Raw genomic sequence first — 18882 nt, forward strand, 5'->3', positions numbered from 1 at the left:
GTAAAAGAACTGATATAACATCTAGATCAGAGGTACGTGCCAAGATGTGCTCAGAGCCAAAACCAGGAACTATTTCATGTCTACAAGGATCAACCTGACCTTGGTCTAATAGTTTGTTGGAAAATAATGTATCTTTCAGAATACTTTTGTGCACAAACAAAATTCTGAAGAAGACGGTATTAATTCATTTTGAATAACAACTATACAAAGCTTTTTTTAATATTGCACAAAAGATAAAACCAGACATTTTTAACTGAAACCAGGATTTCCGGTAGGTCCTTACTGGATTCTGTAATATTTAATGCAATATTCTGCCTGTCCAGAGGTTATCTGTGCTTTATCCAGTAATGTTCCATGAAACGAGGTGACTTCAGCTGTTTATTGTTTGGGCATCTCTGACCATTCTGAGACATTGCCCTAAGTCTTATCAACTCAGTCCAAGGTAGTAAGGTACCCTTAAACCTTCTGTGATAGCATCCTTATTTTCCACAAACCTCTGTCTAAACAGTAGAAGAAAGAATGGATTTTGGGGATGTTAAAAAGTATGTATTCAGAATTGTATTGGACAACAACGTTTAAGTGTGGTAGGACTATTCCACTTTACATAGTTCAGCCTTTTTCTGTCATAATCCAGGTAGATCTTTGTTCCCATCCTCTAATTCCAGTAATAACATTGTGATACCTCATCATGCCTTTGTCATGCTTGCCAAATTAAAAAGGGTCTTTTAATTCTTTGTTCTAATGGATTATTTTGCTATTCCAATTAGACAATTAATTTCTCCATAATAAAACATAATCTCTACATGGATCTAGTTTCAGTCAAGCCTTTTCTTTCCTCACTCATCAAGCTTTCCTTTCATTTAAATCATTATTTACTTATCCAGCAGTCAAAACCACTTCCATAATAGATTCACGTGTTGAAACCCAGATTTGTTTTCATGTCATACCTCCTTTTGCATGTCCTGCCTCACTGATGACTGGGAACTGCAGTGCCATCAAACCATTTACACACTGTAGACACCCAATAAAAAAATTTCATATATCTTACAAAATAAAATTAAACTTTTGGAAACTGACTCTAACTGCATTTTAAGACCAGCATAGAAAGTCTATTAAATAGTGGGAAATACGAGACCTACAGCATAATTTCACCATGTTTTGGACATATGTTGCTTGTTAATTTAAAACCATATTCAGCTTATTTGTGCATTTAACAGCAGATTTTAGAACAATGAACTGGCAAAGAGGTAATTATTTTTTATGAGATTTCGAAGCTCAGAAAAAAGTAATACTGAAGACAACCTTGCAGAGCTGCAAACTTCTTCTTCAGTATTTACATTGGGGGGGGGGGGGGGGTAAAATCCAAACTTGCAGTTTAGTTTTTCAGTTCCACTAATGGTCTAAAACCAAGAAAGGAGTATGTTTTGTTCCTTTATTTTATATCATTTAATGTCTATTTATTGATGCTCTCATTTATTCCTTTTCAACTCTAATTTTGCAACGAGGAACAAAAATGTCACCTAGTTAAAAGAACATCAAAATACATAATGTCCTAACAGTATACTAGAGAGATACTGAAGATGGACATATTCAATAGTGTGTCTTTATTTTTCCCCTTCATCTGGTGAACTAATAGCCAAATGTCTCTGTCAGCTTTTGTTGTGAGGAAGAACAAAACATGCAGTAAATCTGCAGAGGGAATATTGTGATAGCCACCTTGTGCTGTTTTGCCCTTGCTGCTTTTATAGTGATACAGCGTTAACTGCGCTGTTCCTTGTCATCACAGCTGCCTCCAGGTGTCTAAACACTCTGCATGCCTTCTGCATCATACTTTGTGAAGGGCAAGGATCAAACGTCATTCAATACATTTTTCCAATTTGACAGTGACCCCCCTGGTAGCTAGTCAATGACTGTTGGTATCCAATCAGTTTTACGCTCTCTTGACAGTTACCACATTGCCCTAGATTGCTAATGAGGGTGGCATTGTGATCGTGACAAAGCCTTGGTTGGGTCATGATATATGCCATTTCATTCTTCTCCTCTGTCATAAAAGACTTAATTAGCCATTATGCATGTGCAAAGTCACTGTTTAACCTATGTTTTGCACAGTTCTGCACTGACACAAAGCTAGGACCCAGCGAAGGTTTAGACGTGTTAAAATTCATTCTGTGGAAAGACGCACATAATTACACAGCTGCTATGCCAATTCTGCAAACATCAATATTCTACATCTCTGCATCCCGCTGCCATCTCTACCTGAATGCTGCTCATTCTCCTGATAGATACCATTTCACTGCTCTTTCAGTCTTTCAAGAGAACCTTTCTCTGATTCTCACTACTGTCAAAATGCCTTTTCTTTCACCGCTCAAACATGCTTTGCACTGAGTATCAGCATTTTGCCCTGTATATCAGCATCCTAGTTAGCATCCCCAGAAGCTCTGCTGTTACAGACAGACAGCGTTTACCATACTTTCCTCATATATCTTCATCTCTTTGGAGTGCAGCTCCTACAGGGAATGGAGTATGCTCTGCAACTCCTACCAAGCTGGTCAGCTATTCTGGCCAACAAACAGCTGGTAGTCAGGACTCCACCTGGTGCCGACTCCGTTCATGTGACTATAGTCACACTTGCCAGATACGGTCATTGTCCTCAACGGAGTTAGAGAGCAGGCACAGGCGAGGCAGAGGGCAAATAGCTCAGATGGAACAGGTGTAGGTATTGTTAACTGTGAGCAAGAAGGGCTGCTTCAGGAGGAGAGATTCTAATGAAAGGGTGCTTACAAAGAATTCAAGAACCAAGCCAAAAAAAAGACGAGTATGTAAAAAAGGGGGTCAGAGGGAAGTAAGAGAAAAGGAAGGCGTAAGAGAAAGAAGACAAAGACGTGAAAGTGAAGAAGTAAGGTTTAACACAGGACTAACGTGGAATAATTTCAGTGACAGAAGTTTTTGTCCACTTGTGATTACAGTCACAGATATTAACTCAGTAGTTTACTGAGTAATTTCCTTAGCTTGCAGCTCGTGTTTTACAGTATCTGTAGTTTATTGGTTCACAGACATATTAAGTAGTTGTTTAAAACTTTCCTCCTCAATTAGCCCATCAAATACAATGTTTCAATCTCATATATGACACACTCAATACATGTACGGTAGGTCAATAATTTTGCTTCCCAGGTTTTCCTTTTTTATTAATATTTTTTTCTAACTGTACTGCTTGTTCAGTTTTATAAGCTGAATCATGGCTCCTAACCTTTCTTTGTAACCTTACTTCCCAGTTCCTGCTTTCCTTCTTTTTACATATGCAGAGCAGTAGTAGATTTGTCAGGGTGAGTACCATATGTGGTAAAAGACTTACTGTACAGCACTGAACTATGTGGGATACTTAACAGGAACAAAGAAAAGCAAGGAGGCAACAGATGGTACTGGAGAAGGGAAAAAAATGCTGAAGCACAAACACAATTTTATAAGACTGTGTTGAAGGGGGAAGAAAGTAATATCAGGACTGAAAAGGGAAAGAAATAACTAGGGAGTCCACAAGAAAGCTGAGATAAGCAGGAAAAAAAAATAAAGTAGGTGACCGGTTATTATAAAAAAAAGAAATTAATTTCCATCTTCCTAACCAGTTATTCACTTCTCCCTCCAGCAAATCTCCTGTCAAGGGTGTTAACCTCACATAGATAGCTTGATTTACCAATTGTCATACGTTTTGCTTGGAATGTAAGTCAAATTACACAATTCATAAAACCTTAAACTCTGTAGTAATTGATGAGTCATTGACCATTCCCATTATTTTATTTTACGTTCCTCTCTACTTCTTTGATAATAAAAAAGAGGTGAAAGTTGCCCTAGTAAAAAACCGGGAGATTACCTTTTTATTGAGTGGTAGTATGGAACTTTGCACTGTCTTTTAAAGGATAAGCTTTTGCGCCTGCTTTACCAGTGCAGCAAGACAGTATCCTTTCATGTAAATTACTGGTATTTGCAATTTATACACATATTGCACCGAAAAATAAATTTGTGCTTACTGTAAATATGCATTTGCAGATCCAAAAGGTATTTAATATAGTCTTGGTTAATCAGCAAAACGCAAGAAAAACATGCAAGTGAAAATATAATTCAGAAAAGAAGCCATATGAAATTCAGTGGAAGAAAACTTGGCAGCATGTCTAGATCTCTCCATTCCTCTGAGATAATAGCTATACACTTTGTTTATTAGAAATACTTATTCCTATTGCTATTATTTCTGCCTTAAGTCATCTCTTTATGTGTAAGATACTACATGAATAAAGAAAATGATGCAGAAATCCTCCTTTTCCTTCCCTCACTTCCATTGCTTCTTGTCTTCAGTGCAAGTTGAGATTGCCTCTAGATATCACTTTTTCTGCTCCTGTAAGGTAATTTTGTAATCACATTGAAATGCAGAAATAAAAGTGTCCTTTTCATTAATAATAGACCACGTTTTCCAGACACCTGAATCATTTTTGTTTCTGCATCTCTCCTCTCTCCATGCAATGACACCCACCTGTGATGAAGTAGATTGTGAAGAGGTTATGAATAGTCTCTCCCTACCAGAGAACAATGAGGCAGAAGAAGAAAAATAAGCTCTGCTTAGATGCAGGAGTCTTATTATGTACTTATGTGAGATAAAGTCAGCATCTTAAACTGTTATGTACTCATCTTACTTCTGTTTTCACTTAGAAGTCAGCACTTTTAATAAGAAATTTATGGTACCTATAACTCCCAAGATTTAAATAGGACGTGAGCAATGCATAGGCTTTGTGCTGCACCATGCTCAAGGATGAGTAAACAAGAAGGGCACAGGACAGACCCAAAAAATCCTGGATTACCAAGTCTAACAGATATGAGATATCTGCCAACATCACCTCAGTTCTCAACAGAAAAGTGAGGAAAAAAATGTGTTCCCCTGCTTTACTTTCTTCTAAAAACAGAGAATTACATGTAGATATATGCATAGATACGATATTCTCTAAATCTAGATGTGGCTCAGAAAGGTAATGAGTCATTTTTCCTATAATAATGGTGACCACAAAAATGTTTTGTTCTGGGTTTTCCCTTCTGTTTATTTCTGTGTTGGCCCTAAGCATCTATCAGGACACCAAGTTATTTCACCATTCCTAAGGGGAAAACGATTCAGGAGGTGATTGATGGAGTTAATGGAATCTCACTTCTCAGATGCCTGAAAACAAGTTATCCTCAAAATTGATTTGCTGTTTCTTGTAGCCATAGATCACACAGGGAAAGTATTGCCGAAACACAGTGTTACACAAATTCTTAAACTAGTCAAAATCTGAAATGGTAAATCCACTCAGATACATGCAGATGTTGCCATCACAGTTTAAATTCAGTCTAACCACGTTAGTGAAAAGAACAGTGCTTAAGTCTGTCTAAAGTCAGTCTAGAAAGGCAAATTATGACTGGGGGTGAGCTGAAAATTGCTGCATAGTATTTGATTAAGTCTTGGCTAGCTCAGTTATCTCTGCATCATACACTATTCCAGGCTGGAAGTATATCCAGTGTGAGCAGTAACTGCAGGGGAAATCAATTCACGCTTGTTAGGAACAAAATTCTCTGGATGTCTGTAGTGTGAGGAAGAAAGAGAGACTGCGGTGGGCAACTGCTTGCCCAAGAAGAAGAGCTATAAATATTTTTGGAGTATCTCATGATCCAGAATATTACTGAACTCATAAAACAGCTGGAGAGCCTTCATTGTTTTAAGTCAGTCAAAAACATTGTACTAATATTCCCTGTTAAACCACTCTTCTGGATTCCTAGAGTGCCACCTTTTGGAAGCTTGTTCTAAAGCTGCTGCCTGGTGCCTTCCAGCTGCTATAGGGTTTCTGCCTCTGAACTGCCCTACACTGTGTTGTTCTTCTTCCTCAAATATCAGGTAACCAAAAAAAGAGAAAGAAATGACACATGGCCATTCTTAAGTGATGTCCAATATCTCATCTTTGCCTTGCTGGTCTTGAAAACTTGTGTTAGAATTTTTCACATTATTATATCTATTTAAAAAATCAATAGATCTGTTAGAGCTATTACCTACGCTCTGTCTGACAGTAATATCCTGTAATTAAATATCACACTCAGAAGATTTTCTGAAACAATATTATAAGTTTACATAATTTCTTTTTTTTCCCCTTAATTTCTACCCTTTCTGTGTTCCATTTTCTTTGTGAAGATGCAAGTTATCCATGAAGCCTTTTAGCTTGGATTTAGTCCGCCCAGTTCATAAACGAGGGATGGAACTCCGAGTAATCTCCAAATTTTAATAAACAGATAATCAGAGACTGATTCAGAGTCATGCAGTTCCTGTTACACGCAGAGAGTTTCTAGCACTCCCTGTTGACTAGACAGTGAGTTATCACACGTGACAGTGACTTATCACACACTCCTATTTTAGGTTCATGGAGTTATTAGAACAAATCAAAGTCTTTCTGACACATAAGCAAGAAAGGGAAATGGCATTACATATGCAGAATAAACTGTCTCATTAGCTAACTAATGAGGAATGAATTCTACATATACCGTGACAACTGTTGTTTTCTCCTTTCTGTTTTCTGCACTCTTTACGAGCCATTTTCATGAATACCTTTTTCTGACTTTGAGCCTCCTATTACTAGAGCTACTCCCCAAGACTTCGGCCTCTAAACGCCAGCTGAGCGTATGTTATGGTGGTTGGTGTGCACGCTTTGCTTAGCACCTTTGCTTTACCCACATCCTATGCCTACTCTATCACTAATAAATGCACCAGTATCAGAGTTTTGCCTAGTAGCGATAATGTTCTACATCAAGCGGTTTCTCAGAAACAGCTTTATAAGAAAAGACATTACGAATGCTTGATGTTATCGGCTTGGAATCGAAATTCAAACAAATGGAAGGATTGAAAACTAAGCTGCATAGGAAAAAGTGAGGAACAAGAACAGGAGGAAACTGACACTAAGATTTATTGGATAAGGAATCCAAGAAAAAATAAAGTATAGCAGTTTGGGCATGGTGGAGTCTCTCTGAAATGCTTGTCTGTGAAAGAGATGGGAAAAAATGACTCAGCAATCTGGAAGTATTTTTATAAAAATGTGATATGTGTCTGCATAAATGCAGCCGTTTATCACGTGTCACAGTACAAATCAAGAATGTTGTTCAGAACTTAACACCTTGGCTAACTTCGATAAACATGTGAATTCTAAGGGGCTGGCTTCTTCAAAGTAATAATAAAGCAGACTTGAAGAATTCCCACATCAAAGAGGTTGGTTAGTCACTCGGTGGGAAAAAAAAAAGGGCTTGAATAAGAGCAAATTGGGACATAAATATCCGAGACACTGACTCCTCAGTGGAACACTGTGTATGTGAAGTTGTTATGAATGCTAGATCATGGCAGCAGGCATTTATCAATTTTACTGCTTTTCATTTGGGAGTATAAGACTAGATGCTAGTCTTACCTTTATGATCCAGCTATGGAAAATTTGTCCTTAATTAGCACAACCCACTAACTGAAGGGAATCCTGTATAAAATCCTGAGGATTTTTTCCATACTCTCCCCTCCGGGTTTCTGGTTATCCTTTTTTTTTTTTTTTCCTTCCCCAGGAGGCGCCCTTTGAACTATCAGCAGTCACTACAGCAGCACGGCTCGAAATGAAATCAACAGCCAGAGGACCTCAGCATCAGAGCAATAGATGTCACTGAAGTGTCAATGCTTCCAGATATATAACAAACTTTTCCCCCACCCCCATTTACATTTACAGGTGAAAGTGTTCATATTTTGTTTCATTTTGAAGGAGGGAGTTACTCAGGCAAGCAGCGCAACACAGGATCAGACCCTTTCCTCAGCTTTCTTATTCTTCAGAATTTTGTGTAAAAAGTGGTATTATTCTTAGTAAAAAGACGCTTGAAGTTTAGTGCTTTACATTCATTAGACTGAAGTACTGTCTCCTGTACCCTACAGGGAAACCAATTCATTAGTAGAGCTTTAAGAAACATGCATTCATAACACAAGTTTGCCCTCTTTAACTGCACCTTCAGGCACCTTGCAAATAATTTATGAGGTAGTGAGATGTTTGACAATCAAAAAGAATGAAAACTCACCAGGCAGACTCCCAGAAAAAGAAATCTTAGTCAATGTATTTTAAATTCTATTAAGTTTTAAAAACAATGTCAAAATTCTTCATTCAGCAATGAGTTTTCAGTGATGTTCAGTAGTTTTTTGGTAATACAGACATTTTTGCCTTCACTAAGCCAAATTAATCTCCCCCTTACCACTTGATATCACAGCTAGACAAGTATTGTGGTCCACAGATAACTTGGAAGTATTAATTTTATTTTTAGCTATTGTGTATTAGAACTCCAGAGCCATTTCTTTAGGCTTTGATAAACAGAATCTTTAAATCCTTACTTGGGAAAACGACAATGCTCAATTTCCAAAAATTCGGAAATACCAAAAGACCTGAATGAAATATATGAAAATCCTAAAAAATTAAAATAGGAAGCCCAGTATGCAAATAGCATCTTTAGTTTTCAGCAAAGACCTATGGCCCGTTTACACCTCTCAGAAATACTAAAGTCAGCTTCGATAAGCTAATTAGAGAACAGGAAATCTTGTTATTGTGGTGCTGAAACTGAACAAATTAACCGTGAGTTTATTATCACCGTTCCACAGTGAGGACTAGTTAGTACGGTATGGAGGAAGCTCCGCTCAGTGAATGGACTGGCAAGGTAGGCAAGATAACTCAGCACAAAGCTATTTGGACTAATGTTGAACAGAAGCTGTTCTGAATTCAGTTTTGAACTGGATTAGTAATTATTCTAGTGCATTGCGGAGTACACACAAAAGATGATGGGGACGCAAAAGATGAAGCAGAAGTCTTTCTCGTTATGCTCTAAACTTTTGGGAAATCACTTTCTGTAGTGTCGGGGAAAAAGGATTTCATATGGGTGGGTGGGGCAAGCCTTCAGTAAATTGCCTCCCACCAATCCAGAGGTAGAAGAGCTAGATCTTCAGAAAGAGCAATACATTCCATCTCAATAGCTGAAGATTTGTTTTCATGGATCTTTCTCTACGTAACAGCCCCAGAAAGACTATCTCTTTCTAAGGCACGATTTTAATAACCTTCCCCTTTGGGAGAAAGACACCTGCATGCTGCCCTCTTAAGAGGGCAGCAGCGAAATTGTCAAAGTGTGGCTCCAAGTAGATAAAACTATAGGTGACAATGGAAGAAAGGAAATGATTCTTGTTGTTCAGACTTTTCTTCATGTTCTCAGAAATTATTAGGAAATTAAACTCTGGAACAAACATGAACATAGGTTATCAAGGAAACAATATTATCTCTCATGAATTTAATAAAGTATCAAAAGGAGACAGGAGAACCTTTACCTTCCAATAATTCTTATCAAATCTTGAAAGAATATTAAATTCTTTTATGAGGTGCTGTATATGTGTCATTGCACAAAGCAAAACATATTGTTTACAATCAGGAAGCTTTTCTGTTGTGGCAACAACCACCTTACGTTACCCGTTAAAAACTCTAGCCTCGGTGTTTAAAAAGTACAGCTGCAGGTATCAATCAAATCAAAGAACTTGCAGATGTTATACATGGATATGAGAATGACAGACTTTTCATTATGGAGACTCTTAGTTATGTCGGGAGAGAAAAATCAAAAAATTTCTTCAGAGAGCAAGAACTGTAGTGTGCTCCTTCTCAGTCACTATTCAAGCTTAAAGAAGAAACCAGGAAAAGGTTCTGGCACCAGGATGTGTAGAGGTAACTGTCACTTGCAGTAAAAGTTTTGGAAGTTTGTTGAAGGAAATGTAGCTGAACCAATGTATTGACTTCCATACTGCCTTCCTTCCAGTGTCTCTTTTCTCAATGTTTTCTCTGATTTGATCAAATAAAAAAAGCAAATCCAAAGATCAAATATAACAATTTTTGTATTTCAAGTCACCAGGGCAGGACTGTGTTTTACTGTCCATAAAGTACACCCATAACGAAAATACAAAATTTTTGTAGTAAAGACTGCAGGTTTACTCGCCAGATTGAATGGATCAGGACATTTCCTTCCATACTTAATTTGGATGTTTCTGATTAGGAACAGGAACACCTACCCTCTAACTTCAGTGAGACAAACGATCTTTATCTTTTTATTTAGTGATTACTCATAAATATAAGTAAGCTTTAATTAAGGGTAAAACATGTATGTGTGTGGTAATCAACTGTGGCTAGAGAAAGAGAGGTTTTCTTATTACATCTTTCTGTTTTGTTTCCTCTTTTTTTTTTTTCTGATTAGTTTTTCATATTCTGTTATACTAAATACTTATTAGCTTTTTAAAATCATCTAGTATTTAGAAGCTCTGTGCCTTAGATCAGCCCAGGGGGTCCTGCAGATATCAGGAGATGGAAAGCAGCACATATTTTTTCTACTTTATATTACCCACTTAAAAAAAAATATCATATTTCTTGAGCATAATGGATGGACTGCAATGATTTACAAGGAAATAATTTCACTGTGGGACTTTGGGTTGGTGGTATCATATAACATGAGAAAAAAAGTCTGATTGGTTTATGATTTCGCTGGGAAGCTGAGAGTAAATTAATTCTATTTAACTCACTACTTGTCAGCTCCTTTGTTGTTGTTTGTAATATATGGACCTAACACTGGGTTTTAAGTCTGGAGATATTTCAAGCTACTAAAACATTTATTAGTTTAATAATAATGTTAGGAATGATTGAAATGCTATAAATGTTTAAATTGGAATACAGAAACTCCTGGATTTGCTGTTCAAACTAAAGCCATTTTGACTACAGTTCCTAGAACAGGCAGGTAACCTCAGGGCTGAAGCGTGTAAGGATTTGTTGATAGGTTTGGACTTTCTGAAATCAGAAAGATGGGTTAAAATACAACATTAAGCAAAGCTTATCATAAGATTGGTGTACTATCCCTGTCCAGCTATTACATTTCTTCTGCTCATTTGCACAAAACAGACACCTGATAACAGCAGGGAAACAGCGTCAGGGAAGTTAGGACGAGAAAACACTGAAAGCTCTGCGGCTACACCGAGTAATTGCCTACTGTATCTATACATCACATAACCGTGGTGGGTCAAGTATTTCTGATTACTTCCTTAACCTAATGCCCTCAGAATCTGAGAGGGAATAAGATTTAATGACTTACACAAGCATGCCTTGTTCCCCGATCAGCATTGCCGTTCCCAGGTGAGTAGCTACTGTTTCTCTTGCCTGCCCTTGCGCTGAAAGCTGACCTTCTCTCCAGGTAGCTCTGCCTAGTTAGTACTTGTGCTCCCCATAAAGACATTTACAGTTTCCTTAGATCAAAACGTTAGTAGATAACCAGATTTTAGTGCCTTTGTTGTCACAAACAGGAAGGAGGAGTAGGCTGCCGTGGCCACAGTTGATATGCTTCGTCTGAGTAAGGATGTGCATCCCAACAGCTCTACTGGAGCTTTGGGGTAGGTATTAACCAAGGTATGTGCAAATATCTAGCAGCTAGTAAGCCTCCAGGTTACGGTAAATTTATGAATGACCACAACACTTATGTCATAGTGTCACTTTTTATTTTCTCAGAAACCCACCTTCTGACCAAATGCCACCACTGTCTTTCATGACTGTTGCTTTTTCACAAGGTTTTTTTTTTTGATTGGTGGTCTTGTATTTCTGACTTGTCTCTGACATACCAGCTAACTATTCACCTCCTGATTGTAAGCATATTAATATAGTAAACACTGAGACAGCAACTATTTTAACCTTGGTGCTTGTAAGAAGACGTCACTGTTTAGTGTTAAACACGAGTGGGGACTCATTGCTGTCACTGGTTGAAAATAATAGTAACATTTTGGTATTTCTTTTTGGATCCCAAGCAGATCTGCTTAACCACTTACACTTCTTGACTGAAGCTGGAGCAATTAAATTCTCTGTAATTTGATCCCTCGCTGGTGCATGCAGAGGGAAGGGGATTTTGGTGGCTGGCTGGGCAGGCAGGCCAGCAATTGCCATGCCCAGCCAACTACCTTCCCAATTACGATGTCTACTCCTCCAGCTCGGGCATTCAACAAAGTTACGGTGTCAAACACAGGGGAGGCAACAGATAGGGAAAGAGAGAGAACTTCCCACTGATTGGATTAGTAATTGTATTTTCAGTGTCGCTGTCTGATTCTGGCGTACAAGAGAAGGGGAAAGGGTTTAGGTGTAAGATGAAGTACACTGAAAAGAGATATCCCTTCCCAGTATTTGAACTGAGTGAAACAAAAGGAAATGCCAGGTAAAGTTAATTTTAATTTTAAAGCAAAACAAAAAAGATGATCTTAAAGATTTGTAATTGAATCCACTCTAGTTCACCCTTCTCACATCTTTTGATAATTAACTGTTTCTGATATTGTAAAACTCGGTCAAAGAAAACCCTCTAAGACTTGTTTGAAAGTTTTAGAAGGCAGGCATTCTTTATTGCAGCACTGGATGCACGGGGGATTGCTCCTCCTAGCGTGCAGGCCATACGTTGCTTCAGACACAGCTTATACACAAAAAGACTGTAGACGATAAGGGTGGAACTTCTCAAGGCCTTTAGGCCTACTCAAGCTCTGAGTACAAAAAGCCTGTAGAAGACGAGGAATTTCCCAAGGCCTTTAGGCCTAGTGTATCATTTCTTCATATTAAAACGAATATTACAAGAAACAGAAGAAAAAGGGTAAATAAGACATAATTTTGCCTCCATCAGACAAAAATATTTTCAAATTTCTGAAGATTTTGAAAATGTTAATTCATTCAATATTTGTCACCAAATGATTAATCTTTTAAACTTCTCCAGAGCTGACAGGAAATAATATTTTTATATCCTAATGACATTTTGTGGTGATATTTCAATAACACTTGGTGGCAATGAGGCAAACAGGTACAATTAACTTCACATGCAGGAAAGTTACACAAATGTTGTATGGCTCACTGGACCTCCAGTCACTGCAGAAATGACCATCCATCCTTCTGAGACTGGTTTTTAAAAGTTTTACATGAAAAAAATCCTACAAATTTGTTTCTTTCCACATTGTGAGAACGATTACCTTCTCACACCAGTAAAAGCCTGATTTATCCAACACGTGTTTAAATCCTATCACTCTAAATATTTAAAATACCATTACTGCAAAGCCATCTTGTGGGAACTTTGCAAGCTTTATCATCTTAAAATTCTTTCTCCAAAATAGTAGTAGTCAAATAAAGTAATATTATAGTCCAGAATGTGTGTTCCTTGAAAGTTCTAAATGTTTCTTCAGTTATTTAACAGAAAATTAGATTAAAAAACATGTTTTCAGTATAGAGCTTACATTTTGAACTATTCATTTGTGCTATTTCATTTTCAGCCAGATTGGGATTCTGCCAGCTCTTCATCCAGTGATAGTTATCAATAAACTAGGCAGAGATGGAAGAGAGGACTGCTCTGAATTGGGAAAAACTGCCATCCAGAGTGATTTATCATATGCATAAAAGTCATAAAAAGACTGAATGATCTTTCTGAGTGGCACAATACATTATATCAGCATTGAATAACAGAGAAGCTGAGATAAGAACCTTGTGATACAGCAAAAAGTAATGGAAGAGACTTAGATGCAAAGTATGTGCACAGAAAAAAAACACAAATTCCCATATTGAAGTAAAAAAATAATAATTATAGATTCATTTAAAAGATTCATAATAGATTCATAGAAAAGCATCAGAAGCAGGAAAAGAAAATATTTATGAAGTAAAAAGTAATTCCTTGCTTGGACATCTTTGATCGCCAGTTCTGAGGAATGCGGTTATGCCCAGATGTTTCAGTGGTAAGAATTTTGGACAGCAAAAATTTTCCATTGTCACTACATCCTGGCACTGGTATACCACTGGTTTCGTATCTGTGGGTTTTTTTTCCCTTTTTTTTTTTTTTTCTCAGAAACATATCTATCTTTATTTTTAACTTCTTTTGTTATTATTGATAAGAAATTAATAAAAATACTTCTAGAGTAGTATATTTTTGCCTTAAAACACAACATAGAGATAAACATTATTATAGACATTCTAAATGTTTTTGTCATGCATGTGATACATGCTAAATGTATATAGTCCAAATGTTTCAGTCACCAGGGCTGACAATATTAGAAGGACTATTTATTTCTGTACTGACTGTATCCCCACTCCCTTTTCTTGGATTGCCCAGCATTTTTTCTGACCATTATGACTATCCTTAAGCAGCTGACCATGGACCACTGCGTCAGTGGTGACTTTGAGCTGAGGGGCATTCATCAGCTCAATAGACTCAATGTTTTACTGCAGATTTCCAATCACGGTTCCCAAATATTCTAGGTAAAGGTGAATAGAAGGAGGAGAATACTGTGAAAGTGATTCGATGACAGTCAATGATTAGCTGATTAATTAAGCTATCACTGTGTAGTCCAGCCTGTGGAAGAAAAATACATGATGTGTATCTACACTTAACAGCTCCAATAAAACTGCCTGGCAAATGACAATAATTCAATATTATTCAAAAGAAAGCATTCTGGTTTTCAGCTAAAATAATTCCCCAAAGCATTGTTTGAAAGACATAGAAGAGCACAGTTTCAAATAAATTTTGGTCTGTATCTTTTTCTCCCTCAGATCTTGGGGCATACCTTTCCAGAGACTCTGCTAAGCACTTCATTTTTACCCTCTATCAATAATCAAATTCCATCAGTCCATTTTCTTATCTGGAAAAGCTAATTTCAGTAGCAGCATCATACTGAAATGGCCCTGCCACTCAAAGGTAATTGAATCCTTTTGAGATGTTGCAAAAAATTGTAATTGGTCCTTTTGAGATGGCAGCAGCATCTTTAATCTGCGCTAAAATATGCAGATACAATATGTTTGGGACAATTTTGTACTTTCCTGTCTCTCTGGTGTCCCCTCTCTGAAGATTCTTATTTTGTAAGTGATTCATGTTCCACAGTATTGGAAAATTTTTCCTTAGAATCTATACTTTGCAGAAATAAAGCTTTTTAAAAATTAAACATATACCTCCCTTGTAAATCTTTGCAATTTGAATCCAACTCTAGGCAAGAAAATCTAGGGATACCTAAGCCAATTGATATATTTATTAATCAGTATTTATTTTTCATTGATATTTTGTGAAATAATAATGTCAAAGCATTTATATATATATATATATATATATATAACAACTGATAGTTTCAGGTTTGTTTTCACAGTGTAAGTTCGCTCAATCTAAAAGTAATTGAAGAGAGATGAAGGACAGTCACTCTGATGAAAGCCATGTAGAGCTGCTCCCACAAACTCTTCCGGAATGAACTGTTCAGATTTTTCAGTGCTGTATGCTGTAGCAGCAAAATCAAATGACCAGAAATAACCAGAGCAGGATAAGAACAGAGTAAAGTTGATATGGAAAAATGCTCACCTAAACATAAATATCAGAACAAATGTTATTTTTTTCACTGGCTGGACAAATACCTTAGGGAAGTTGACTTGTTGCATAGAATGAAAAAAAGCAGAGAGGGCAAAACAGAGCTGATAAACTGCTGCTTTCAACAAAAGATAAATGACCAGAATGGTCTGGTTTCCACATTTATGAGCAAAGAGTCTTTTTTATCTTAATGAGGAATGCAGTTTTTATGTTTGTGTTTTCAGCTTTATTTTTATGGAATCTGATTTTCCCTATGAACAATTAAGACTTAGATAAAAGTAAACATACCAAAAGAATTAATTCTCAGAAGTTTCTGTTTTTTTTCCCAGTAATCCACAGCATATCATATTGCACAATATTTAATTTGAACAGTCATATTCACTGTAATGTTCCAAATTCTATGGGGTAAAGATTTTTGTTTATTTTTTACTTCTAGCCTCTCATAATACATCTTCATTTGCAGCACCAGTTTCAGAGAAGATGATCCAAAAAAGTGGACCCAAAGTATATAATGTTTCCCAGCAAGGAGTCATAAAAAGAGAGAAGTTTAGAGTGAATGAGAGGAGTTAAATACTAGTTCAGATCTCAAGGCCGGCATTGCATAATTAACAGCCACTTCCATTACGGTAGTAGCTTCCACTTCAGCACTTCAGCCCATTAACAAGGGAGTCTCTGGTACCCCAGGCTCCATTTCACATTCATTAACACCTCCCTCCCGACATCATTAGGATTCATTACAGACGAGTTTAAACCTATTCAGAAATTTTCTATGTTAAAATGATCCATTTTGACTTTGTGGTTTCATTCCAGGACTGACTCCAGATTTGTCTGGGCAGCCCCAAGGTAGACCCGGGGCATGTTATAAGAAAGTGAAAGGAAATATCTGAATTTGCTCTTCATGGTCTTCTCTGACCACGGGTAGACTCCCTTCACTTTTTTAAACCAGACCTTCTTTACCATATGCCTGAAAACCCCTTCTCAGCTGCTGCCAAATGCACAATGTACTTTGGTTCTGTTGTTTCCTTGGGTTTTGCTCAGGTACGTCCTGCTCTTCAGTCAGGTAAGCACTCTGGGATGTGAGCTTGAGCTCTGTCTCCCTACTTATCTTGACCGTTTTCCAGCCACAAGTCCTACCTTCTGGAAGTGCTGTGTTTCAAAGTTTCCTCATTGTTTTTTCTTTCTTTCTTCTTTCTTTTTCACTCCCTCTGTGCCCCCTCCTCCCCCAAACTCACACATGTTGCAGTTCTTTCTTTCTATTCTGATTTACCAAAAGGTCTATGAGCCTGAAATAGATTAAGCTGAAATATGAGTTTGTCTCCATAAACCAAGATCAGGTTCACAGATGGTTGGGTACCTAGTTTGAAAAAATGCATAAAAGTTGATTGCTTTCGTTAAGTTTCCAAAAGAAGTTACCTTCATGTACTGGCTACTTCTGTAATTCTTAAACACGTATACCAAGAAAACCAGTTAAGTATACAAGGTGAAATATTAATGAATTAACAGAAGGGTTAAACTGAATTTGTAATTTTGTGAGTAGGAAAAGAATCCCATTTTTACTGCTATTACTACTGGGTAACTGAATATATTAGGTTTTAGAGAAATGGCTGTTCATATTTAGTGCCCAGTTTGATACTAACATGATTACAGTTAGGAAAGCTTTATTGTAGTAAAGTCAACAAGATCTCCTCAGGGCAGAACAGCCTTTTCAGCTTAAAATTCTCTGTTGTCAAAATATAAGCATAGTATGATTTCAGAATAAAAAGAGAATCCTACGTGTGAATTACAATTATTTTGCCACATTCCCATACATCCCTGCCTTTCAGACAAAAGTGTTTGGATATCTGGAGCCATCAAGGTGGGGGGAAAAAAAAAGTAATTTGGGAAATTAAGTCAATAAGTACCTGAATCCCCACCCCACTGGAATAATAGCTGAATCCTCAGTGGTAATAGAAAAGATTATCTTAAAAAACACCTAATGCAGTAGCGTTGTCATAAATCACTGTTCTACTATAGCTACAGTTCAAGGAATTATTCTACTGCAGTAAGAATTGAGGTAGATTATAATAGATAATTACAGTGTTTGTAAGTATCATTGTTATAAAATGTTGTAATACTTTCTACCCTTCTTACTCTGCATATGTATTGCTTTAAGTAATAGATACCAGCAGAACAAATAATGAAGAGAAAAACGTTGCACCTGAAAAACACACACATCTGCATAGAAAATTTTTGCTAAGGTGGAAGCAGGAGAGAGGATTTTTTTCAGCTTAGCATCCTCTCCCACTAGCTTTCCTTCCTCCCTAAATAGAACAAAAAAGAATAGATAACAAAAGTTAGTTTTCTTCTCCCAGAGAGAAAAATAAACTTCAACTTAGAAAGATAATGTTTCTATGTGTAAGCAAGGCTGTTTGCAAATTAAACTTTGTTCTTCAGGCTGGATCCAGGACATTCAAGTTTCTCTTTCTAGCTGGTATGGAATAAGAGTACATCCAATACTCCTTGTGGGATCTCTAAGCTCAGAAGGCTTCATGTACTTCTCCAGGATGGAATAGTTGCTCTTTCTTCTCACTTTTAGGTCTTCTGTAATTGAATGCAGATCTCACCCAAACCACTTCTATCTAGTTGGACACTACGGCAAATTGTTCTCTAGTCCTGTTCTTCTTCAATAAAAATGGCTTGAAATAAGGATGTGATTTATCTACAGAAGATACCTGTGGGCATCTTCCAAGTACTTGCCTTCACATAGAAGATGTCTTTATATCAATCATGGTGACACTACCATTACGAAGTAACCCCCTTCAGCTAGCATACCGAAGGGGCTACCCACACGACCTGATATTTGCTGATATACTGTCTTCAGGGTACTTTTAGAAAAGATGCCTGTCAAGACAGTAAGCAATACATATCCTGTCTCAGAAGCAGAACAAATAGGGAAGAAGTACTTGACTTACCCACAGGCTTCTGTACATTACCTTGTTTGGGAAATCTTTCTTTGTCAGTAGTATGGTGTCCCTAAGCAACTAGCCACAAAAAAAAAAAAAAAAGGAAAAAAAAAAGAAGGAAAACAGATAGGTATGATCCATCTAGCACAGAATGCTTTTAATGAAAGTATTGTGCCTCTAAACGAGTGCTATCCATTATCTGCTTTTTAAAACGGATGAAAAATCATGTTGCTCTCACCCAATATGTGCCAAACAAAAGGCACAATAAAAATGGCATTGAAATATATGAGCTCTTTGACAATAGTATTAGTCACATCTTATAACCTGACCTTTCTGCTGGCAGGGACATTCGGTAAGGTGTTATAAGAGGGCAAGCATTTTCAGTAGTAAGAAAATTCATTATATCAGTCATGCACTAAACAAGCATCATTCTCTCCTGACTGACAATTTTTCTTCTCCCCACACTATCTTCAGTGTTCATGTTTGCTCCCAAATGGTAAAG

Source organism: Vanellus vanellus (genome assembly GCF_965231255.1).
Source record: "Vanellus vanellus genome assembly, chromosome: 4".
NCBI classification, from domain to species: Eukaryota; Metazoa; Chordata; class Aves; order Charadriiformes; family Charadriidae; genus Vanellus; species Vanellus vanellus.